Here is a 26,445-nt window from a genome sequence, read left to right as displayed (position 1 = left end):
CTCGTAGCTGTCTGTCCACTACGAGAAGTGCAAACTGTCCGTCTGTCCTGCACTTAATAGTAGGTCTGTTTTAAAGGCTTATAAGTTAGGTCCCTATCATACACCAGGCGCAATGCGATGCCAGGCACAACGCAAGTGTTTTTTGCTATTTTCAGTTATAATTTTCACGTCCAGCGCTACGTTGTTTAAATAGTAAATGCGCCTATCTATTGGCCTGGTGCGCCGACCATTTTTTCTGTCGTTAAACTAGCAAAAGTGGATTCCGACATGCCCTAAGTGCACCTGCGCTTCAGACCGTACGCTCAGATCTTTAAAATAGGGCCCGAAGTGTTAAAAATCAATTCCCCTATGGATAAGATGAATGGGATTTTTACTTCCAGAACCCGACTATTGCATTCTATCAAGTTTTCTGTTAGCATGTTGCTAAGCTAATGGCAAAACACAGACATAGTATGCATAAATGTAGGGTAAAATAATAAATGATTAATCATACTAAATGTTTATTATTGTTTTTCAGTATTTAAAATAAAATGTAATGAGACCAAATCTAAATTATAATCTATAAGTGCCATTTCTCCACCCTAGTCGGCCGTTTTTTTTTCCTTCACTGAGCTCCTCACAGTGTATTCTGGGATTGCCTTCTCTGTGAAGCACATGTGTGATACTGCTTTAGCTTAATAAATAATTCATAATAAACTTGTCTACTTTTTGAAATAAGCCTTGGAGCACATCAACAATGCTGTAAAATGTTTCCTCAGTAGGCAGCTCTATAGGTTTTGGACAGCTTGTTTACAGTACCTAGCGTGTCATAAAAGTGTTTAAACAGCATCTGTACAGAGCCGGGAGCTGCAAAAGGAACATTTTCTAACATTTGGAATGCTCATATTTGGTTCAGCTGGGAATTTTCCATTCCGTCCCCACCGCTTGTGCTTGTTTTATTCTGTAAATTATCAGGAGAGAGTTTAAGATTTTTCAAAACAAAACCATTGCTGGTGATGTAATGATTTACTTCTTCTGCAGAACACGGTGCGGCCGTCCTCCTCGTCGAGAGCTGGACATTATTTTTAGACATTCGGTGAAGTAACCAAGACAACCGTGAATTCCATCCACAGGCAGTAGTATGCAGTTGGCAGTGTGATCACCTTCAAGTAATTTTCTTAGGGAGTGAAATGTCTTTTTTTATTACATCACATTATACAATGCAGTAGGACTGTTGTTGAATTTCATGGGGTGCAACACAAAAGTTTAATGGGGGCCCTCCCGCTACAGAGCCCAGCATTTCTTGTAGTTCCTTAGAAAAATGATTGTGTAAAAAGTAATTACATCGATTGTGAATCCAGTAATGAACATGTATTGCTCTCTCTCTCGCGCTCTCTCTCTCTCTCTCTCTCGCGCTCTCTCTCTCGCGCTCTCTCTCTCTCTCTCTCTCTCTCTCTCTCTCTCTCTCTCTCTCTCTCTCTCTCTCTCTCTCTCTCTCTCTCTCTCTCTCTCTCTCTCTCTCTCTCTCTCTCTCTCTCTCTCTCTCTCTCTCTCTCTCTCTCTCTCTCTCTCTCTCTCGAGTGACATTTGACAAAATGAGGTGGAACCTCCCTCTGTGCGCTTCTTATTTGGCTAATAAGCTTGCGACACTGGACTCTGCATATTTGTTTGACTCTTGGCCACAGATGAGGGATAAAGGAGATGTGGCTAATGGACAATGAAAAAAGGGCAGAAAAATATGATTCGGGCCATTTGTTTGCTGATTAGAAGACTGTTTTAAAAAGAGCGATTACGCTCCCAGAGTACACAGTTAATTAAAACGAACTTGGCAGAAGTCGGAGTCATGGAGAGGACGAGATGTAAAGTTCTCAAAGAGGAAAGGACACACAGCTGTGTACCGAGGTTTATGCCTCTGGCCTTTCATAGAGCTCCCTGATCAATGCCAAATCCCCTTATGAGGTGGGGCACCTGGCATCTCTTAACATAATTGATTTCCACCTGTTGTTATCGCATTTCAGTGGATTTACCAACCTCTGACCAAAATATCTACTGAGTGCTGCTCACTGAGCTTGTGCTTTCATTCTTGGCCCTCTAAGGCCTGGGACACACATTTTCACATCTTAACCGATTTTAAAACTGTGGGAGGCCACAGACATAATGGGCCCTATCATATAGCTGGCGCAATGCGATGCCAGGTGCGATGCAAGTGTTTTTTGCTAGTTTCAGCCCGACGCAGTTATCCATTTTACGTGGCGTTGTTTAAATAGCAAATGCCCTCGCACCCCTCTGTTTGCCCATGGGCGTGCTGGTCTGAAAACGAGGTTGTTGGAGCATTGCTATTTTGAGGCAACTGAAAACAACTGCACCATTGACGGTGACACAGTATTTTTTGTGTTATTTAAAGGGAGCATTTGTAATATGTGCCTATATGCAGGTACAACACGCGTACACTCTGCAGCACCACAAAAACATATGGAGGACAATCGATGTTGTCAGCTGGCTTTCCTGGAGCGCCTTCTGTTTTACAGTGAAAAATATGAAGAATATGGGTGAAGTTCTTTCTCAATACTCCACTTCCATGGCATGTTTGCGGCTGCCAAGTGTTAGCTATAAAAGCATGCAACATCCGTTAGGTGATGCTTGCTCGCTCTCATTGGCTATCGCGGGTATCACGTCAGAGGTAGCCCAATCAGGAGTCAATCAAGATTTGGGATCGTTTAGCTCTGACGTGACCATGAGCAGTAAAATAATCGTAATGACACCACACAATTGAGTATTTTTTGGATGATTGCAAAACGGGCTCAAATCGTAAAACAGGCTCAAAATCGGGCGTAAAATCTTGAAGTGTGTGGCCAGCTCTTAAACATTCTACAAGGCCATGTTCAGACTGTCAGCAAAAATCTAATTTTTGTATATCCAGATATTCAGACAGGTTTCTGAAAGTCTGGACAGCAAAAAAAATGGTTTAAATGGTATGTTCAAAATTTCAGAATTTTTTAAATGCTCCTGCTACAGAGGAGTGCAGTACTGCATCTCAACAGGGGCTCTTTTTTGGGGAGCGAGATGATGCACCTCCATTATTCCTGCATCTGTTTTGAAAGCCTCGTCACATACGTGGGTATGCCTACGTCTTTAGTACCAAAGCAACCCATGCAGATGGTTATGTCGATACACAAATCTTATTTGATCACTTGCAATATTAGTGCGGACAGTCTGCCTGAAAAGACTAATTTGAGAAATCATCCAATTTGCCTGCAGTCTGAACAGTCTCTGTGAATATGACAAAAAATTTATTTTGGTCTTTTTTTTTCTTTCTGAAAGTTATGATAATTTCCAGCACATTTTTAATGACATTTTAGTAATTTTGAATAAGAGCTTTTGCTAAATTATTTAGTAAATATATTATTACAAATTCTTAAATTAAATATTCATCATGTGGTGATAATGACGATAGAAAAGTGGTAAAGTATTTTAAATATAAACATGAATTTCTTTTTAAATTTTTGCATAATTTAACAGTCAAAATCTTTGCATTTATTTAAAAAATATATATATTTCATTTCCATATGCTTATAATGAGTTTTCATATTTTATTATTGAAAGTCTGTCAAGTGTCGAACAATAAAACCTAATACATAAAAGGTATTCAATATACGAAAATACAAAATTATTACACTACTGTTTAAAAGTGTAGGGAAAGATTTTTTAAATGTTTTTGAAAGAAGTTTCCTATTCTCACCAATTTGATTTAACAGCAATGTTTTTAAAATATTATAACAATTTAACAGTTAACAGTTAAGCTGAATTTTCAGCATTCTTAACCCGGTCTTCAGTGTCACATGACTGAAAGTTCAAAAGTATTTTGCATTTTACATAGAAAATGTAACGCATGAACACAATACTAGCACTTTCTTAATAAACATGTTCCTGGCACCTCAAGAATATGTGACTGTTTAAGATTAAATTGACCTTTTTTCATGTGGTTTGACTTCTTGTCCTCATATTCATTAAAACATCTTGTCCTGCATAGTTCTGTTGAACCCTACAGCAATGGTGTGTGCTGTTAAACATTTCAATTCACAGATGTGCCATCATACTCATCTACTATTCAAACGGTGAAAAATGCCATCTCAAAAACCACATCTCCCCCATGACCTTCGCTAATAAGCTCAATGTATGCAATGACATTTAACTATCACTACAAAGGCAATATCACCATTATAAAGTTTCTGATGAGGTGAAATAAAAGGCATTGGTTGTTAAAACCAGCTCCTGCAGTGAGGATTCAGCTGCTCTTGTATTTAAGTTCATTTGCATTTCCCTTATTCTACAAAGTCTTCAGGGAGAATTTTTGGCGTATCACAGTTGATCCCCGGCTTTTGATTTAGATATATGAACTGGATAGTAGAGAGAGTGGTAGCTTAATGGCTGTTGATTCTTTATCAAAGATGTCAGTTGCTGTGTGCCTATCACATTGAATTTTGACTTCTGTCTATCCTAACGGCTTATTAAAATGAGAAAATTTTCAAAGTTAAGCAGAAAAGTGATTTACACCAGTTTGACGCCTCAGCATACTTTCTGCTGACGGAAATCTGCCAAATACTAAATGTACTTGAACGACCTTGTTTAAGGCAAGAATTACTTTAGTAATAGTTTTTTGGCAGTTTTTATGCAGAATGTATTATTTGTTGCCTATTTATGTACTATTTATGCCTGTATTTAAATAAAAAAAAAGAGAAAAAGACATAAGACAAGAAAAAATCTGCTTACCATGAATTACCTACAGTGAAACTAACCAATGCAATTCGATTCACTAACTAATTACTCTTACACCGTGTCTACTAGGGGTGGGACAAAATATCAATAGGGCAATTGAAGAGAATCGATATGTTGGCACCAAATATCGATATTTTAATTAATAAAATAAGGTACTCTAAATAGATTTCCCTGCTCCCAGCATCACTACTTCATGGCTCAACACATGAATGAGGGAAACATGAACACAAGTTAACTAGCCTAAGAAAAAGAGTTTTTTAACGGGATGGTGGACAGCAGTGTGAGTAAAATAATAGATGCCCCAGCCATGTTTAAAGGGGACATATTATGCCCCTTTTTACAAGATATAAAATAAGTCTCCAAGTCTTCACAAACATGTGAAGTTTTAGCTCAAAATACCACACAGATAATGTTTTATAGCATGTTAAAATTGCCACTTTTTGGGGTGAGCAAAAACACATCGTTTTTGTTTTGTAAGCTATTTTGTAAGTTATCACAACCAGGTATTATGCAATTACGTGATGAAGGCATAACTAGCTAGCAAACTGTAGGCTGTAGTAACTAACGGTACTGAAAGTAACTCGCGATTGAGCGGGTGAACTGATGAGAATGTGCTCTAGTTGTGATAGTGTTAGGGGAGGGGCCAATGGCTCCAGTGCGTCATTGACCGTTATTATAGTGTCAGAGGAGGGGCCAGGCTCAGTGGCTCCAGTGCGTAATCGTGTCACTGTTTTAGCCCCACCTAAAAAATCCTGAACACAGAAATGATGAAAAACTGTTAATAATAATAATAATTTGTTACATTTATATAGCGCTTTACATAGAAGGGGGGAATCTCCTCAACCACCACCAATGTGCAGCATCCACCTGGATGAATATGGCAGCCATATTGCGCCAAAACGCCCACCACACATCAGCTGATTGGTGGAGAGGAGGCCGAGGGATGATACCAATCGTATATATATATATATATATATATATATATATATATATATATATATATATATATATATATATATATATATATATATATATATATATATATATATATATATATATATATATATATATATAGGAATGATTAAGAGGCCAGAATGGACAGGGGCCAACGGGCAAATTTGGCCAGGATGCCGGGGTTACACCCCTACTCTTTATCGAAGGACATCCTGGGATTTGTATTGACCCCAGAGAGTCAGGACCTTGGTTTAATGTCTCATCCGAAGGATGGTGCTTGTTACAGTATAGTGTCCCCATCACTATACTGGGGTGTTAGGACCCACACAGACCACAGGGTGAGCACCCCCTGCTGGCCTCACTAACTCCTCTACAAGCAGCTACCTAGTTTTCCCAGTTTGTCTCCCATCCAGGTACTGACCAGGCTCAGCCCTGCTTAGCTTCAGTGGGAAACGAGTCTTGGGCTACAGGGTGATATGGCTGCTGGTAGTAATAGGCTGTTTAATGGTCTAACTCACAATTCAGTACTACACAGTTCACAGTCTTTGTAACATGTTTCAGCAATGCATTTCTAACATTTATAATGTGTTTAGAAACAAATCTCACAATTGCCTTTACCTGGATTATTGTTTAATTGCACTTTATTTCATTGACCTTCTTAATGTGTGTACTATTTCGTCATGTAGTTCCAGGACCACCATTGTACATAAATACAGCTGGTGTTGCAGAGCCCATCACGGATTTATATCACAAATATTCCAGATATTTCCATCTGTCCCATGCAGACTTCCCCGTGGGTGTTCTGGAACTGTGTTTATGCCGTCGGTCAGCTTTAGCGCGCTGTGTTTTGGAGATGTGAGCAGACTGCGTGATACTTCAAACGCCACTCTAGTATTTCACTCGCTCTATAGTCTCTCTCCTTTCTTTTTTCTCTCCCTTTTTTAAACCCATCTCCCCATATTGCGGTGACCTAACCTTGACTCATCCCTCCCCAGCCACCTCCCGTGATACTTTTATCATTCAATTCAAAATTCTATGGCATTTCCAAGCAAAGTCTTTGTATTGCACTGAATGTCAAGGTAATATGAATACAGCGGGACATAGTGTACCCACATTGTGATGTCAACTCTGCGGCCTACCTTCTCCTTGACTCAGGTGTTACATTAAAGTCGGCCTTCCCGACATCAGATTGTGCCGCTGGCATCAATAATGAACAAACATGAAGTTCAGCTGATAAAACAGTGCATCATGGGATGTGCAGAATACTAAATAAGCACCAAGGACACGCAGAATCAAACTTCAGATCTTGTTGCCTGACTTGGCTGTGCCTTTACATGCCCTGCGGATGTATATCGCAGAATAATTTAGCACAGGTCCTGGTTATTGCGGCCCAGGTTGTAAAGGGCAATTGACTGTGGTTCCGCCACGTCCCAAAATTCAACCACCCGCACACCTTTTTTTCCCTTGTCAAACAGGACTATTTTCTATAAAGCACTAAATGCTGGTGGAAAGTCACAGCTAGATGGATTACAACAGCCTTTAATGAAACGAGATAAAGGGTTTTACGATAGTGACCTTATGCTGTACATTCACACAAAGGTGAGTTGTACGTTTCGAGAATAATTGTCCGGCACGGTTCCTTGTAATCAATAATCTGAGCCGATTGGGTCCGCTGGAGTAAAATCAATGTGGTATGAAATGTAAGGAAGGGTGTGCCGATGGGTGTCCATCACCTGAGTCGCATGCTATTTAATAAGGTAATCCATTAAGAACGGCCGGAATGGTGAGCTAAAGAGGAGATTAGAAGCGCAGGTCCACTTTTTTTCGTGCCTAATATTACTTTGACATCATAGTCATGGGGCGGGAGAGTAACTCACGCTGACGTGTCTTCTTTTTGCAGTAACCATCATTTTCCAGGTCCATTTGTCAAGCGAGGCACAGAGGACAGCTTGTGATTAATGAACGTTTTATATGAGCGAACACGTGTTCGGTCCTTTTCTCCCTCTCCCTTGCCGCGCTCTCCCTCCTCGTGCTGGCATTTGACACAGACACCTGTGTCCGCTGTGAGTTATGTATTTTTACCTCTATCCCAATGACACCTAATACCCTGAGCTTCTTTTGATTTATGCCGTTGATTGTGGGGCTTCTGTCGCATTGGCTGACAGATGCTTAAATTCTGACTGAGGGATTACGAGACTTGATGCGCCCATGATACAGTGTTAATTGATTTTCCTCGGAAAGAAAAAAAAAACTGAGATAAAAAAGGAAAAGCTTGGCTTCTGATGAGATGAGATACCACATGCCTTCCTATCTTTTCCAAAACAAGACCGGGGAGGCTGCGAGCCACCCAGGAGACCATGTCTCTCAGTTTCATCGCTTATGTTCCCGCTTGACTCTCTCAGGCTTTTAAGCGCTTGTTCACCACACCCTTTGACATATGTGGTGTAACCGCAGAAGAGATTATGGCAGCAATTATGAGAAACAGAAAAAGGCCAGTGAAGTTTGTAACCCGTATTATTTTATGTGCAGTTCTGTGATACTTCTGTAAGCACAACTGAGTTTATAATGCTGATGAAGAGAATAGCATGATGGCGTAAGGCTGGCATAGGAGGAACACCAGAACTGAAAGTTTGTTTTTTGAATAATATTCCTATTTTCTAAATATTACAGCAAAAAAAGTTTGAATAATTCTAGTATTTTTATTTATGTAATATTAGCCTAAAATCATACATTTCCTTCTAGTTCAATTCATTCCAGTGGATCAGTTTGCCAAAATCGTCACCTCTCATATGTAGTTTTGAAAAACTGAATTGGTTCATACAGTTTGTGTCTCTCATATGTACATTTGATAAGTTCATTTCAAGTAAATCAATTTGTCCTAAATGATCTCTCTCTCAAATTGTATTAATTCCAGTGAATCTGTTCATACTAACCATTTGCTCTCTCATATCTTTGGAAGATTCAATTAGTAAATCAGTTTGTCCTAAACGTTCCTCTCTATCTCTCATATTTAGTGTCTGAAATATATATTCATTCAAGTGAATCTGTTCATCCTAAAGGATCCTCTCATTGGTAAATTTAGAAAGTTTGATTAAATGTAGTCAACTGGTTCTCCTAAACAATTCTCATTCAGATACATACTGTTCATCTAGGGATAGTTCACCCAAAAATCTTATCATAATTTACTCACCCCGTGTTGTTCCAAACCTGTATGAATTTCTTTGTTCTGCTGTGCACAAAAGAAGATATTTGGAAGAATGTTTGTAACCAAGCAGACCTTGCCCTCCATTGACTGTTATAGTAGGGGGGGAAATACTACTATGGAAGTCAATGGCTGCCGAGATCTGCTTGGTTACACGCATTCTTCCAAATATCTTCCTTTTTGTACAGCAGAACAAAGAAATGTATACAGGTTTGGAACAACTTGAGGGTGATAAAATGATGAACAAATCTTCATTTTTGGGTGAACTATCCCTTTAAGGTCCTCTCTCTCAAATGTAGAGTTGGAAAGTTAGATTAGTTCTAGCAAATAGATTCATTCTAATAGATCCTCTCTCGTCCGTATTAAAAAGTTTGATTAATTGTAGTGAATCAGTTTGTTGTAAACAATTCTCACTCTTATATGTAGTGTTGAAAAGTTGAATTTATTCTTGTGCCAATGCTCAAAATGGCCATTGCTTTCAAAAGAAGCGTTGGAAAGTTCAATTAATTTTAGTGAATCAGTTCATCCTGAAAGGTACTCGCATATGTAGCACTGGAAAGTTGGAATCTTAATCATCCTAATCAAGTCTAATGTTGGAAATTTTGATTAATTATTTTGAATAAACGGTCTTCTCTCTCAAATATAGCATTGTAAAGTTTTATTCAATCCAGTGAATCTGTTTGTCCTACAGGAAACAGTGCTCTCATATATAGGATCAAAGTTTGATTCATTCCAGTCAGTCAGATGGAATTAAAGTATGGTTCATTCTAGTGAATCATTTCTCCCTAAAACATCCTCTGTCTCTTTATCTCATATGTAGCATTAGAACGTTCCTAACAATCCTCGTTTTTATGTGTAGTGTGGAAAGTTTGATTCATTCTGGTGAACACCAACTAACAAATATATGTTCTAACGTTGTGGGAACAGTTATGTGCAATGTTTCTAAAATGCTCAAATGTCCAAAAACATTAAAACATTATTTTAAAGGTTACGATAACTAAGTACAACATGAATTTATTTGTAATATTCCAAGATTGTTAACATTCAGCATATCAATAACATAATTGATATAATGATATGAAAGGACATTCCGAAAATTTTGTTCTAATGACATATTCTGTTAACATTATGAGAATAAAATAACATCATAAGGATGTTGTTGTTCTCAGAACGTTCATCAAGTAAAAACATCATAAAGACATTCTAAAAATGTTTTCTCTCAACATCATGAGAACACTTAGAATATGAATAATGTTATAGGATGTAACAGAATGTTATTTAAAGAATGTTTTATCTTAACATTTACATGACCTTCACAAAACAGTGAAAGTTGTGGGAACATTCCCTGTTAGCTAGGACTGATTGATTTTAAACGGTTCCTGCTCTCATCACTATGCTGTCCATCACTATGTTTTTCTTCTATTATATATAGGCTTCCCCAACACCTAGAACCTGGAACGACATGGGGCATTCATGGTGGTCTTTTCAGCAAAAAAACACAAATCTCTGGCAGTCTTCTGTTAGTGGAGTGTGGTTGTTGTTTGTACAGGGTAAGCTATGAGTACATGCATCAGTATTTACTGTGCTATATTGAACGGTGCAGATGGCCGCACCTGGACTTCACCATGTGTGTTTACCATTAAGCCATTGGATCTGAGCACGCCTTGCTCTGTGAACAATATCATTAGCTCCTGCCGTACTGCTATCGGAACACAGCAAACTTGAGAACGCAATAAATGATTTACACCACAGCCCGCTCTTATCCACTAATGGAGGAAGACAGGTTGCCCAGCGGAGCCGTTTGCTGAAAAGCAAAACTGCAAATGCACTTGAAACCTACTGCAAAGTGAGAGTTGCTATCAGTTCAGGGCTGCAAAGCTTTCTATTACATGCTGGTGTTCCTCTGCAGACTAATTAAACCTTGTATCATGTGAGAACATTAACATTATTGAGATTTAAATATGCATAACTAGCATAACTCCATCAGGAGGTATTCTCTACATGCCTTCCACCTGCTCATACATGTTTCATGGGTTTCATTTAACATCTTTCTACATTGCACAAGCCGATCTCAGAATCCATATTTTAGGTGATAAATCACTTCCCCAAAGACATGTTCACTTTAATTCAGTTCAATGGCCATGATAGGTCTATTTATTAGTCAACTATGCATAGCTGTAACTAAAAAGTGCTCGAGCAAACAAAACTGCTGAGTATTTAGAGTTTGAAAGTATGTCTAATATTATGTAATATTAGCATCATAGCTCATGGATGATTAATTCAGTTATTAAATATATAAGAAGCTCCAGCAGTTCTAATAAGAAAATTCTGTGCAATCAGCTTCATCAGGAACCCACTGCATATGTTGAACCACTAAAAAAATATCTCCGTAATATGAATCAATGTTTCACAGATGCCATTAGCAACAATATGATTAGTGGAGCTGTTTCATGGGGATCTCATTGAACACAGACCGTCAGGAATGGATGGATGGATGGATGGATGGATGGATGGATGGATGGATGGATGGATGAGGTCACATAATGGGAACTGTTTGTACCTCACTGAATCTATCTATATAATATGTTTGAATATGGATGGATGGATGGATGGATGTACGGATGGATGGATTAATGTGGATGGATAGATGGGGTCATCTAATGGGAACTGTTTGTACATCACTGAATCTGTCTAATCTCTCTCTCTCTCTCTCTCTCTCTCTCTCTCTCTCTCTCTCTCTCTCTCTCTCTCTCTCTCTCTCTATATATATATATATATATATATATATATATATATATATATATATATATATATATATATATATATATATATATATATATATATATATATATATATATATATATATATACCGGTAGATAGGTTTGAGATGGATGGATGGATGGATGGATGGATGGATGGATGGATGGATGGGTGGATGGGTGGGTGGATGGGTGGGTGGATTGGTGAATGGATGGATGGATGGATGGGTGGGTTGGTGGATGGATGGATGGATGGGTGGGTGGGTCTGGTTGGCGGATGGATGGATGGATAAATGAGGTACTCATTTATCTAGAACTAGAACTGTTTGTACATCACTGAATCTGTCTAATATCTATATAATATATAGGTTTGAATATCGATGGATGGATGGATGAGATCACATAATGGGAACAGTTTGTACCTCACTAAATCGATCTAATATCTATATAATATATAGGTTTGAATATCGATGGATGGGTGGATGGATGAATGAGGTCACATAATGGGACCAGTTTTACATCACTGAATCCGTATAATATCTCTATAATATATAGGTTTGAATATCAATGGATGGATGGATGAGGTCACATAATGGGAACTGTTTGTACATCACTGAATCTGTCTAATATCTCTATAATATATAGGTTTGAATATCGATGGATGGATGGATGGATAGATGGATAGGGTCACATAATGGGAACTGTTTGTACCTCACTGAATCTGTCTAATATCTATATAATATATAGGTTTGAATATCGATGGATGGATGGATGGATGGATGGATGGATGGATGGATGGATGGATGGATGGATGGATGGATGGATGGATGGGTCGATGGATGGGTCGATGGATGGGTCGATGGATGGGTCGATGGATGGATGAGGTCACATAATGGTAACTCTTTTTACCTCCTATCTATATAATATATAGGTTTGAAGATGGATGGATGGATGGTAAGATGGACAGATATAGATCTCTGGTCCATTTGTACTTTGGTCCATTGTTTATCTTTCTGTAGCATCTTATAGTAATGGCGTGAGATAAACCACTTCCAAATTCATCATAGCCTTTTATGTGGGCTGTTTGAGGTGCCCGCTCAGGAAATACAACAATGACAGTCTTATTAAGAGACTCTAGTCTGCTGGCACTGGGCCCTTCTTTCAATTTGGGAAGAATAAAACTGATTTTTAAAGACTTCTGTTCCTCAAAGAAGACAAAAAAGCTAGAGAGGAAGGAAAACTCATATTAATCAGTTACCGTTTCTGTATTTCCCCCACCTCGCCCTCAGCCACACTTCCTCCATCTCCTTCCCTGCTGCGGCCCATACATAATTCATACGGTCATTACATGAACTGTACAGTGTCCTCCTCCCTTGATGCGCTGATTAGGCCCTGTGTCAATCCGTGTCCCTGAGCTGGCCGCGCCACATGCCCCCGTGTACGGCCCAGTCGCAGCTGCATGGGAAGCGGAGGAGATTCTAGATTGTGCTGCAGAAAGAACTATTAAATATGGATGGACCTGTTTTTATTTGCCTGAGATTTAGCCGAAATGGATACGTTTTTGTTACTCACTTTTGTCAGGTTGGGTTTTGGGATTTGGTTCACGTTTATGTTTTCATGTCTTTTATTTTGTAATTTTGCCTCAGTTGGTTCTTCTCTTCTTCTCATGTGACCTCCTTAGCCTTTTATGATTATGCCATGTGCTTCCGTAGTTTCATGTGTCTTGTTCTGATTGGTTTCCTTGTCTATGTGTTATGTTGGTTGGTCTAGTCATGTGTCCATAGTTCTCATTGGTTCATTGTCTTGTCATGTGGTTGAGTTCTGGTTGTTCAGTGGTTTTCATAGTCATATGTTCCCCTAGTCTCTGTATATATAGTCCTCATGTTTGCCTTGTCAGTTTGTCGAGTATTGTTTCCTGTAAACCGCTGTTGGTGAGTTCTTTATCAAGTCAAGTCAAGTCAAGTCTTATTGCCAATAATCCAAAGTGAGCAAACAGAAACAATGACTTGACTTGATAAAGACACCAACAGTAGTTTACAGCAAACAATACTCGATAAACTGACAAACTGTTACCCCACAATACATATATTAAAGCCATGTAATAAATTTTTCTTACACATACATTTGCTTAACTCAGAGAAAACGTTTGTTTTCTGTCACAGCTAACAGGAACGTTAACAGTAACATTCTCAGAACGTCTTGATTACTGATGTAACCCTCATTCCCTGATGGAGAGAACGGAGATATTATGTCGAAGACTGACAAATGGGGTCTCACTTGGGAGCTCCAATCACCTCTGAGTTGTAGACAAAACATGCAATGGAATTGGCGAGTGGAATTTGCATGCCAAGCCACTCCCCCGTACATACGGGTATATAAGATGGCGGCACGCATCCACACATTAAGGTTTATGCTGAGGAGCCGAGACAGTTGGGGATGCCTGCAGACAGACTGTGGATGCCATATGCCCCTGGAGCCTCTGAAATTGTTTCAGTGGAACCACCGCCTTCCCCCTGAATGCATTCAGGCAGTTTAGCACTGACTGTGCATGCTCGTTGGTGAGACGCGCTGTCATATTGACCGAGTCCAACTTCATACCGAGAAAAGAGATGCTCTGCACAGGGGAGAGCTTACTCTTCTCCCAGTTGACCCGAAGCCCCCGATGGCTGAGGTGCCTGAGCACCAGGTCCCTGTGTTCGCATAACAGATCTTGAGAGTGAGCTAGAATGAGCCAGTCGTCGAGATGGTTCAAAATGCAAATGCCCTGTCTCATGCAAATGAGACAGGGACGGCCCAAAGGGGAGAACCTTTTATTGGTATGGCCGACACTCGAAAGCAAACTGAGACCCACGAGAAGGACCCTCCCCATCATCCGTCAGCTCATGGTATGCTAGAGGAGTTAAGGGTCCATGGGAACTGGCCTGGTGGAAGCGCTCCCACTGTAACCCTCAGGTCTCCCAGAGTGTAAATCAGATTCACAGCTCTGCCTTGAGCAGAGGCAGTGGGCTGGGTAAGAGGCAGCAGAGGGGACTCGTGCCTTCATGAAGTAGGAGAGTTGTGACAGCAAAGTCGACATGGTCATGCTCTTGCAGTAAGAGCATGAACCATCCAAAAACACCATGTCAGCATGCTTGTGGCCCAGACATGTGAGACAGTGATCGTGGCCCCCAGATGAGGACAGGAAACGACTGTATCCAGAAACACAAGGACGAAAAAAACTTGCTTGCTTTTAGGGAAATCTGCTGTTTTGCGCTGCAGCGCCCAGGAGGGAATCGCTGTAGTTAACTGGGATTAGAGCACCCAAGGGAGACCCCATTGTCTTTGACATGACGTCAAACGTGAGGGAACTTTGGCTAACGTTCAAGAAAGGTACTCTCAAAGTTCTTCAAATGTTCATCCAGTAACATTAATAGAATCTTCGTTCAAAGTTATTTGTACGGTCCTTGATTATGATAGGTTGAGCCGTGTTCAAAGCTGTTGTAAATTACTCTACAAACATACACCTGTGACCGCATACTGTGCCACTTCGTCTGTATGTTGCAACGTCTGGCAACCATTCCGCTTCTGAAGAACTACATTGCTTGGCAGGAGAATTAAATTTGTAATCAATAGCATAACATTTTTGTGTCTGTGTGTTAATTTTATGAAACCTTGCCAGGTACAATAGTGGATTAACCGTTTTATAAAACTGCTCCACGTCGTGCCTACAATGTCCTTTAGCTGTTCTAAATTTACTGTAAACTGTTATAACTTCACTGTAAACCACGGATTCTTAGGGCTAAGGCTATTGGCTTGCTTTAATAATCTTCTCAAAACGTTAGCACAAAAACATTGTTCTTGGAACTTTTTTTTTTCTTTTTCAGAAACGTTGCAGTTGGACATTTGTCTAACATTTTTTAAATGTTACTATTTGTTTCAGAATGTTTAGAGTCCATTCAAAAGTAACATGAAGAATGATAAAATGGAATTTGCCCTTAATGTTTCCTCTTAATGTTTGCATGACCAAGAAAAAAAAAAACATTCAGAAATAAAAATGTCATAGCTTAATGGAAACAGCAACTGCAACAAACATTCTTAGAACATATTTTTGTTAGCTGGGTCTTTTAGTTTAAACCAGACCTATTCGCGGCACAGCATGAGTTTGCCTAAGAAGCGTCATTAAACTCGATTTCCTAATATCTGAAACCGAAAACTCTGAAATAATATTCCCTCTGCACTTCAGAAACTGTGGGCTTCCACACACACGCATGCACACATCAACGTACCTCCCGCCTGAAAAGACTTACTTTCTTTGAAAACTATAGGTGAATGACAGATATAACGACAGCAGGGATCACTCATACTTCATTAAATAAATAATAAACAGCTACTTGTGCTGAAATACATAATGGAACAGTTTTTACAGTATATTGATTATGTTGCTAAGAGTGGCGCGGTTATACACATATATGTTCGGTGAAGTGGTCATAGACACTGCAACCCACCAATCGGCATCAAGAACTATAAACACAGTAATTCACACTATACATCTGTGCAGTGCAGACAATGTGTGTGTGTTCAACGTGGGCCCTTAATGAGGATTAACACAGGAAATAGGCATGGAGAAACGGTTTTCATATCATCTTTCAAGAGGATCCAGCTTCTGTCTGTTTGGGCTTGGCTTTCTGTAAAAGCCATAATCTTGTGTTCCGTCAGGGATTATTGAAAATGCTCACGGATGTTTACCCTCCAAGCATGCGGGCTGAAATTATGACTTCTACATTAATCTGACATATTCCTTTTGTTATTTGTATAAAAAATGGCGTCTCATTTCTCCAGAGCTATCAAACATCCGGGATGTGATTGGAGCTGTCAGTGTTTCATGACAGAAAGACTTCATAAAAAAGCAAACAGACAAATGAAATGTGTTCAGCTTTATGTAACTCTATTAAATTGAGACGGTATTATCTGTAGGATACTGACAAACATGTCAATCAATATGATACCCGTAATAATCCACCTTTTCAATAAAATCCTGTCAGTCAATTTAACATTTTAAATGAATTAACTGCATATCATGTGATTAATTAGATTAATCATAATCAATTATAATGATATTTTATGAGAAAATCCCCTACATGAAGATAATTTAATAAGAAATCAATAAGAAATTTAAAATGCTTATTCAGCAAGGATGCATTAAATTGACCAAAAGTGACAGTAAATACTTATAATGTTACAAAAGATTTCAAATAAATACTGTTCTTTTGAACTGTTTTCAACATTGATAATAATAAGAAATGTTTCTTGAGCAACACAAGAAACCCATTTTTTGGAACCCATTGAGTTTCATTGTGTGGTCAAAAAAAAAAAATCTACAGACATTTTTACATGCTGAATTTTCATTTTCTGGTGAAATATAACAGTAGTTGAACTTTAAAAATGTGTCTCAAAACCATTTTTTGACCTCAATTAAAATGTTTTAAATGAGGTCATTTCTTTTTCATAATCAATCACACTTAATTAACATATTAAATTGACAACCAGACAAGTAATGCCTGTAGTCACATGTCAGCCTCTCATTCTGATCGTTCAGGTAATGAAAATCTTTAATGGGCGATCTTGGACGGAGCTGCTGATCAGCACAAGTGCCTGTGAGAGACAGAATGCTCAGGACTCACTTCATTAAGTACCAGTGATTTCCTTGTAATGCAGTCGAATCAATTGCATCTGGTACGCTGTGCCCTGCTATTGTTGTGTGATGAGATAATATTGCAATCAATCGCTTTAATGCAGGTCAATTCAGATAGAAGAAGGGAGGTTAAGTGACAGAAGTTGTGATACTGTAGGCAAAGACACCAATGTGGCTGGTTACCATGGCAATCCATGCCATAGACAAATCACTCTGCATATGTGGTAGATATGGAAATGCAGTCTGAACCACAGGGTACATATCTCGGAAATATGGTATTATGCATGTTTTGTTTTATATGTTTTTCATTCTTATGCCTCGTCTTTCCATCGGCAGGTATGACCATAGTCAATCAAATGGAAATGTGTTTTTGTTGGATTTAGTTTAGATTTATTTTGTTATCTTGCTGAACCTGCACGTCTATGGTTATATAACCCAGGGTTTTACAGAATGAATATTTAATTTGTGGCCCTGTGAAGCATTCACACATGAGAGCATGCAAATGAAGAGGAGAAAGTGGGCGTGGGTCGACGTGCAGTTCCCCTGCCAAGTCCCTCTGCTCCCCTTCAATGCAGACTGAGCAACGCCATACATTAAACAACACAGAAATATTTACCATTGGCTTTCCGTTATCTGTTTGTCACTCTCTAAGGCCACATCCACACGAAGCCAGAGCTTTCCCTATCTGATCTTTTTTTCCCTCGTCTCAAGAAATATCTGTGTACACACAAAACCACTGAAACCGACTCAAAACAATGTAGTATACATGCCAGACCAGTATGTGGCGCTGTAATTCTGCCACAGAAATACACTAAAAACAGAGAAGAAGAGTTGTGCACTCTAAAAAACGGGGTTAAAAACAGCCCAAGTTGGGTTGAAAATGGACAAACCCAGCAATTAGGTTGTTTTAACCCAGTAAATGGGTTGTTTTAACCCAGCGGTTGGGTTAAATGTTTGCTCAAAAAAACCCAATTGCTGGGTGTGTCCATTTTCAACCCAACTCTGGGACCCGGTTTCAAAAAATACCGGTTTTAGGCTCCTAAAACGGGCCTAAGCCAAATTAAGACCAAAAGTATTTTTGTAGACTGAACTAAACTAATTAATGCAAATGAAAAACTAAAACAAAACAAAAGAAAATAACTGTAAGGAAACAAAGAAACAAATAAATACATTATAACAATAGTGGACATTGATTGGTGTGTAAATGCAGACGTGGCTTCTTTAAAGGTCTTGCTTATGTTAAATGTATTTCTGAACTCTGGTAATGTTACTCAAATTATTGTATTCTTAACTAGGATATTTAACTCAAATAAAATCACACAAATAAAACTTTTTGTTTTTTTGTGTTTTGTTTTTTTAGATTACATTTTAGTAATTTTGTTATGTGCTTTGTTATTATTATTATTCTTTTAATATTTCTATTTAGCTTTAAGGCACATTGTCATTTTCGCCAATAGAGGTCGCTTATTCAAAGCTTGATGACACTGTTAAGGAGCGTGGAATAATGGGAGTTGTCGTCTTTTTCCTGCTTCTAACACATCAACTTTGAGGACAAAATGTTCACTTGCTGCCTAATATATCCCACCCACTAACAGGTGCCGTGATCATGAGATAATCAGTGTTATTCACTTCATAATGTTATGCATAATTGGTGTATACACTCAGCTAAAGGATTATTAGGAACACCATACTAATACTGTGTTTGACCCCCTTTCGCCTTCAGAACTGCCTTAATTCTACGTGGCATTGATTCAACAAGGTGCTGAAAGCATTCTTTAGAAATGTTGGCCCATATTGATAGGATAGCATCTTGCAGTTGATGGAGATTTGTGTGATGCACATCCAGGGCACGAAGCTCCCGTTCCACCACATCCCAAAGATGCTCTATTGGGTTGAGATCTGGTGACTGTGGGGGCCATTTTAGTACAGTGAACTCATTGTCATGTTCAAGAAACCAATTTGAAATGATTCGAGCTTTGTGACATGGTGCATTATCCTGCTAGAAGAAGCCATCAGAGGATGGGTACATGGTGGTCATAAAGGGATGGACATGGTCAGAAACAATGCTCAGGTAGGCCGTGGCTTTTAAACGATGCCCAATTGGCACTAAGGGGCCTAAAGTGTGCCAAGAAAACATCCCCCACACCATTACACCACCAGCACCAGCCTGCACAGTGTTAACAAGGCATGATGGATCCATGTTCTCATTCTGTTTACGCCAAATTCTGACTCTACCATCTGAATGTCTCAACAGAAATCGAGACTCATTAGACCAGGCAACATTTTTCCAGTCTTCAACTGTCCAATTTTGTTGAGCTTGTGCAAATTGTAGCCTCTTTTTCCTATTTGTAGTGGAGATGAGTGGTACCCGGTGGGGTCTTCTGCTGTTGTAGCCCATCCACCTCAAGGTTGTGCGTGTTGGGGCTTCACAAATGCTTTGCTGCATACCTCGGTTGTAACGAGTGGTTATTTCAGTCAAAGTTGCTCTTCTTTCAGCTTGAATCAGTCGGCCCATTCTCCTCTGACCTCTAGCATCAACAAGGCATTTTCGCCCACAGGACTGCCGCATACTGGATGTTTATCCCTTTTCACACCATTCTTTGTAAACCCTAGAAATGGTTGTGCGTGTAAATCCCAGTAACTGAGCAGATTGTGAAATACTCAGACCAGCCCGTCTGGCACCAACAACCATGCCGCGGTCAAAATTGCTTAAATTCCCTTTCTTTCCCATTCTGACATTCAGTTTGGAGTTCAGGAGATTGTCTTGACCAGGACCACACCCCTAAATGCATTGAAGCAACTGCCTTGTGATTGGTTGATTAGATAATTGCATTAATGAGAAATTGAACAGGTGTTCCTAATAATCTTTTAGGTGACTTTATAACACTTTGCTAGTGGTTTTTGGATAATTTGAATGCAAGAATCGTACATATTGTGCCTTCAATTTATTTCTATTTTTGCTTCAACTTATTTTTTTTAGTTTTAACATTTTTTATTTTGTTGTTCATCTAATATTTATATTTTATTTCAGCATTCATTCATTTAACAAGATTATTTTTTAAAATACCATTAAACAACAAATATTCGAAATTCGAAACTATAATAACCTTGCTCTGACATTCTTTCTACTAAGGTGACGTCTGTAAAAAGTGCTTTGAGGCTGCTAAGTTGGGAACGGCTCAGAGGGAGCAGAATAGTGGAACATGCCACACAGCTGTCTGGGGAACGGATGAAGTATAGGCTCACAAATGCCTCCTTGAGTAAATAATGTGAGGTGATGTATGACCGGGAGCTCGCCTCTCAAATCCCAGATAAACAGATCTAAAAAACCAAGAGCTTCTGTAATGAAATCGTCAGCTAATATTAAACAGGTTGTATTTGCATACGAGGCCATTAATAAAAGTGTCAAGCAGCTTGTTTTGGTCTTTGGCTTGATCTGTTGATCTTGGGTTGATTATTGGCGAGATGAGTGAACAGGTACCCAAGTACTGAAGTACTCAGAAGTGATCAATCATGAAAAAAAAGTTGCAAGACTTTTTTCAACTTCAAAACATTTTCGACAGTACTTTGCAGTCTGATTTATGAGACAGCAATTTCCGTCAACACTGCTCACGGTCACTTTCTGTCGCGCTTGGCACTCTGGAGAGGATTGGGGGTGTTCGCACAGGACATGTTATTGCTTTCTAACAGCTAGAAGAGCGCAATTGAATGGATTGTAGGGTTTGTTTTGAGACCTTTGAGAGATTTTTTTTAGAAGGATTTATATAACAGGACTATTTTTAGCATGAAACGTGGTAAAAGATAAAGCTAAAAAATAAGCAATATGACAGCCAATTAATTTATCTGTCGAGTACTACATACAAAACACAAATTTCCAACTGGAAGTGATGCTATTAAAAGTTTCACAGAGGTGTTTCTGATCCCGTTATAGATTGGTCTGAGGAAAATACCAAAAGCTCTGGAAAACTGTCACCTATTTTTAATTATCTATTCATAGGCTACCCTATTTTTTGAAGTGAAACAGCAAAGCCCATTGAGATCAAAATGAACTACTTTCACCCTAACTAAAACCGCTTAGTCAATACGTTTTCACTCAGGATCATGCAAGTTTCCATGCTAGCACAGTTTTTTTTTTCACTTCTAAATATAGTCGGCATTCAGCTGTAACTTACAATCTTTGACAGTTTCAATGGTCCAGGCTTGTTACTGGACTTTCTGTTGATGCTTATAAAGCAACAGAACACGAAAGGTAGATATAGCCTTTCAAGTGAATTATCTCGCTGTTCAACTCTAGATTTATAGCCTAAAACAAAAAAACACACCCACACACACACACACACACACACACACACACACACACACACAAAATCACTTAAATTATGGCTATGAACAACAATAAATCTTTGCCAGAACAACAGCTCACACCTCATTATATTGTTTCAAGTTCTGCCGTATAGTTCTGATGTGTGTTTTGGAAAGAGTGAGCGGTGCTGGGGAATTACAGGAGTGAAGAAAATCTCATCCAGCGTCTTTCGGTGGCAGGACACCACCGAAGTGGAGGTGTAAGGGTCACGGTTCTGAACTAATACACCTTTAATTGTCGCTCCCAGGTGAGAGTGCTCTGCAGCAAAGACACAAAGCTATTGATAGCAGAACAGGTGCCCTGGGTCACCCTGCTCGACCGGACCCACTGTGTGAAAGATGAGGTAGTTAAAACAGAAGGGGGATCCAAAGGCATCACTGCACTGCGGTTCAAAAGCTCCCAAGTGGACAGAACGAGGCCCACCGCTGTGGCGGATGTAAAGGTTTGCACCATTAGATCTTCAACTGCTGAATGATACAATAAAGTTAAGTGAGAGAGGATGCGGTAAGGATCATAAAACCTTAAATTTACATTGAACTTTAACTGCAGCACTGCAGAATGTGTTTTGGGAGTCTCCACTAGACCGCTGCAGCTCAGCATTAGATTACTGACTTCATAAAGTCTTCACAGGAGATAAGAGATATCGTTTTTTGATGGTTCTGAAACCAAAGTATTTTGTGTTTTAGTAATAGAATTTGCTGGGAACAATATGGCAATATCCAAATGAACTGTAACGTTTTCAAGAGAATGCTTTCAAAGCCAGTTCTGAAGGATTCTGCGTTTGTATGTAAGCATAAATGTTTCTACCTAAAAAAAAAAGACAGAATTTTTATTTTTATGTATGCCAGGCTGCGATTCATAATGTAACACAAATACACATTTTAAGTGAAGACATTTTTTTTTTGACCAAGCTTTGGTAACATCATTTGATGATGTTACCTTTTCACCCAAAATGTAAAACTTTAATTTCACTTTAATTTACTCACCCTCATGTCATTCCAAAACCATAAGACTTTTGTTCACAGGGTTCATGCACAATTTTCATTTCAAAATTCCATACTTTTCCAGACTCGAATTTCCAGACTTCCTACAGATTTTTCCGACCGTATTTAACTTGTTCTGATAAAATGTTTTCAAATTCAACTGCTAACAAGTGTTACATTCTAAAGATTTAGTATTGGCGTTTTTGCCTTTTATTAGGATAGGAAAGTAGCTAGACAGGAAGTAAGGAGGGAGAGAGAGGGGGGCGGGATTGGGAAAAGTCCATGAGGCAGGACTCGAACTCGGGTCTCCCGAAGCACAACAGCACTAAATGGCGACGCACTTACCCATAATGCTATCGGCACCGACAAGTCTGTTACACTCTGAGTCAAAACCTCTATGTAGGCTATCTAATATTTAGAAATCCTATATTAAAATATTGCCTTTTGTGACCTTAACGATCAAAATGCTAAATCAGTCACAATTTTTTTAAAGGGTTATTAATTTACCCAAAAATTTAATTTCTATCATAATTTACTTACCCTCATGTCATTCTAAACTAATAAGACTTTTGTTAATCTTGGAAATCTTGGACACATGAAGATATTTAAAGGATTAGTTCACCTCAAAATGAAAATGTCCTAATCATTTACTCACCCCAATGCCATCAAAAATGGCCACCAACTCAGTTGGTTGCTCAAAAACTTAATTTATCTTTCACTGAAGAAAGTAAGGCATGGATATCTTGGATGGCATTGAGGTTAGTAAATGATTAGGACATTTTCATTTTGGGGTGAACAAGTCCTTTAATAAAGGGACTGAAATCTCTCAGATTTAAAATATTAAAAATGTTAATATAATAAACTTATGGTTTTGAAAGACATGGGGGTGAATAAATGACAAATTTTCATTTTGGGTGTACTATTCCTTTAAGAACTCCACCATCGACTCTGTTTTATCCTCAAACCCAACTTGCTTTCTCAAACTACAAAGTGCTGTGTAAACCAGTGTTGAACTGTGGAAAGGAAGGAACACACAGGTCTGACCTTTACTGCCATAGCTAGGCTACAAGTTTTTCATTGATTGAAAAAAATGATTGTGTATATATTTATTATATACATTTAGAAATTCTTAATTTTATATTTAGAAAATGAAATAGGGACAATAGTCTGGAAACATAAATATTTTTCCATACTCTGATTAATTTTTTCCATACTTTTCCAGACCTGGAAATTACTCAAATCAAATTCCATAATTTTCCATACTTTTCCAAACCCCGTAGGAACCCTGAGCGATTCGCGTGAATCACGCGTTCAAAACGCTCAATTCAAGTCATTCGCGCCGCCTCAATCGCGGGAATCTCTTTTTGTTAAATGCAAGTTTATTTATGATCAATAATACAAAAGTATAAGTAAAAGGTATAATAAGCTATACATGAAATAAAGCAAACAATTCAGTCAAACATTCAAAGTCAGTGCTAGTCGGCTACAACTGTAACGTACAGTACAGTTTTATAGCCTAAAAATAAAAAAGAAATGAAACTTCACTTTGCCCTCAGCCTAAACGATTTGCCAGGGAACAAATTATAGATCCATGAGACCAAAGATCGCCCGTAACAAGACGAATTATAGCTCGAGACACACCACAGAGACATCAGAGCCAGCGGCAGACGGCAGAAGGACTGGCCGAGGAAAGACGTTGACAAGCGCTGACCGCCGCTGATCCGCTGGAGCTCACAACTCCGAAAACACCAGATAAAATGTTCAAATAGGCACTCTTTATATAAATAAACCACATATTTGAGCTTTTTGATATTTGAACAACTACATTATCGACTGAAAAAGTCTTAAAACTACGTTTTGTCACACATTAAAAGTAGATTTTAACAAAAAAAGACGTGTAAACACAGCCCATGTCAGCCATTTCTCAACGAGACGAGCTGGCTGGCAGAAGGCCCTCCCATGACGCGAATTCGCGTCTGTGACTCTGTTGTGCAGTGAATGTCACACGCGATTCGCGCGAATGAAGCGAGTAAACTCAAAATGTTCAAGCGTCCACCTTCGCGCGATTAACGCAAATTATTTGCGCGAATCGCGTCCGGTGTGAACGCCACATTATGAAGTCCACTGAGGTTTATTACCGCCAGAGCACACGTTAATTATGTTCAATGGGACCACATGCTTGCAATGCATTGTCTAATTCAGTGGTCTAATTTTCAGCTAAAAATGGAAAACTTTGTATGTTTTGGTGTATTTAGACAACAACTGTGTTTTGGGGGCCTGAAAACTTTTGAAATCGGGTGCAAGTTTTTGAAAATGGCACTGTTATCGTCTCTGTGTAAACTACAAGAACGTGGATTTGTGAAAACGGTGACGTCGAGCACATGCTTACTTGTTCAGTCTATGTGCGTAGTGTTTCTTTAGTAACTAAAGCCAACTATTGGCCTGACACGCGTATTACAGCATTTTAATTGTTTTCACGGATCTGTTAATAGGGAGCGTTTTGAAAACGTTGTCGTCTGTACGCGAAAAACGCGAAAGGAAAAACTTTTCCATTTTTAGTACATAGTTGTCATGTAAACATACCCTAAAGTAAATTTCTAGCATAGGTTGAAGATGTAACTGTTTGGATGCAGGGAATTGGGAAAATATTGGCAAGATACTCTTTCCCCGCCAGCGTAAAAAAAAAAAAAAAAAAGTTGCCAGCCATCGGCAGAGTTTCATTAAAAAAGCAACATTCTGAGCAAAAGCTGAGAAAATCACGCTTTTGTCAAATACTACATCCAGATAAGAACGATGATCAAAACATGAGTAAATAGAGTCCATCAACAAAAAGCTTGCATAGTCCTATAGCTCAGGCATTCTCAACCCTGGTCCTCGAGGCCCACTGTCCTGCAGAGTTAAGCTCCAACCCTAATCAAACACACCTGAAACAGCTAGTTGAGCTCTTCAGGATTACTAGAAAGCTACAGGCAGGTGAGTTTGATCAAGGTTGGAGCTAAACTCTGCAGGACAGTGGGCCTCGAGGACCAGGGTTGAGAACCCCTGCTATAGCTCATCCTTGGTAGACATTTCATTCAGTAACATTAGGCAGTTTTGAATGATATGCTGTTTAATGTTTGTGATCGTGTTATTTTACATATACATTTTATTACATGTGATATTGCTTGTTTCTGTATCTTCTTTGCATGTGTTTTGATCTGGAGATTCAGTACTCTTTCAGAAGATGTGTAATGGGTAATTTTAGTTGTAATGTGACATGAGCTGTGGTTTATTCATCATGCTTTTGTTATTAATTGTTTCATAAAATAATCATTATTTAAATTGAGGTTTAATTTAATTTAATACAATCCATGTCTGAGGAAAGTCATTAACCAAGCTGCAAAGGTTCTTGTGAATTATTTGCTGTGGCCCTTGCTCCAAACTGAGTTATTCTTAGCCCTTGTAGCTCCAGGCAACTGTTGCCATGCATACATATCCATAGATACACTCTCAAGACAGAATTGTTGCTCCAAAAGCAATAAAATTAAGCTTTAATGCAATGTTTTGTAGGTGAATGTTTTAAATCAAATGATTGAACTAGATAACTTTCATTCTGACTTCGACCATAAACCTAATAGTAGATTTCATATGTTTATGCTCTTTGTCCCTTCATGCGCATAATGTGCTTACATGTGTGGGCTTATTTGTGCGTGCTTCCATACATGCATCCAGTGTTGCAACAGATGTGCCATCATTGTGGATGAAGAAGATTTTTAAAA

General features: G+C 38.8%; 1 protein-coding gene across 1 annotated transcript in view; it reads left to right on the top strand.

Annotated features, from left to right (window-relative positions):
- The window catches only part of kcnb2b (potassium voltage-gated channel subfamily B member 2b), a 139,914-nt gene that overhangs the window by 34,037 nt on the left and 79,432 nt on the right, over nt 1-26,445 (top strand). The gene's annotated exons all lie outside the window — the stretch shown is intronic.

This window comes from Gobio gobio (genome assembly GCF_949357685.1).
Source record: "Gobio gobio genome assembly, chromosome: 23".
Lineage (NCBI taxonomy): Eukaryota > Metazoa > Chordata > Actinopteri > Cypriniformes > Gobionidae > Gobio > Gobio gobio.
This window is presented reverse-complemented; position numbering and strand designations above follow the sequence as displayed.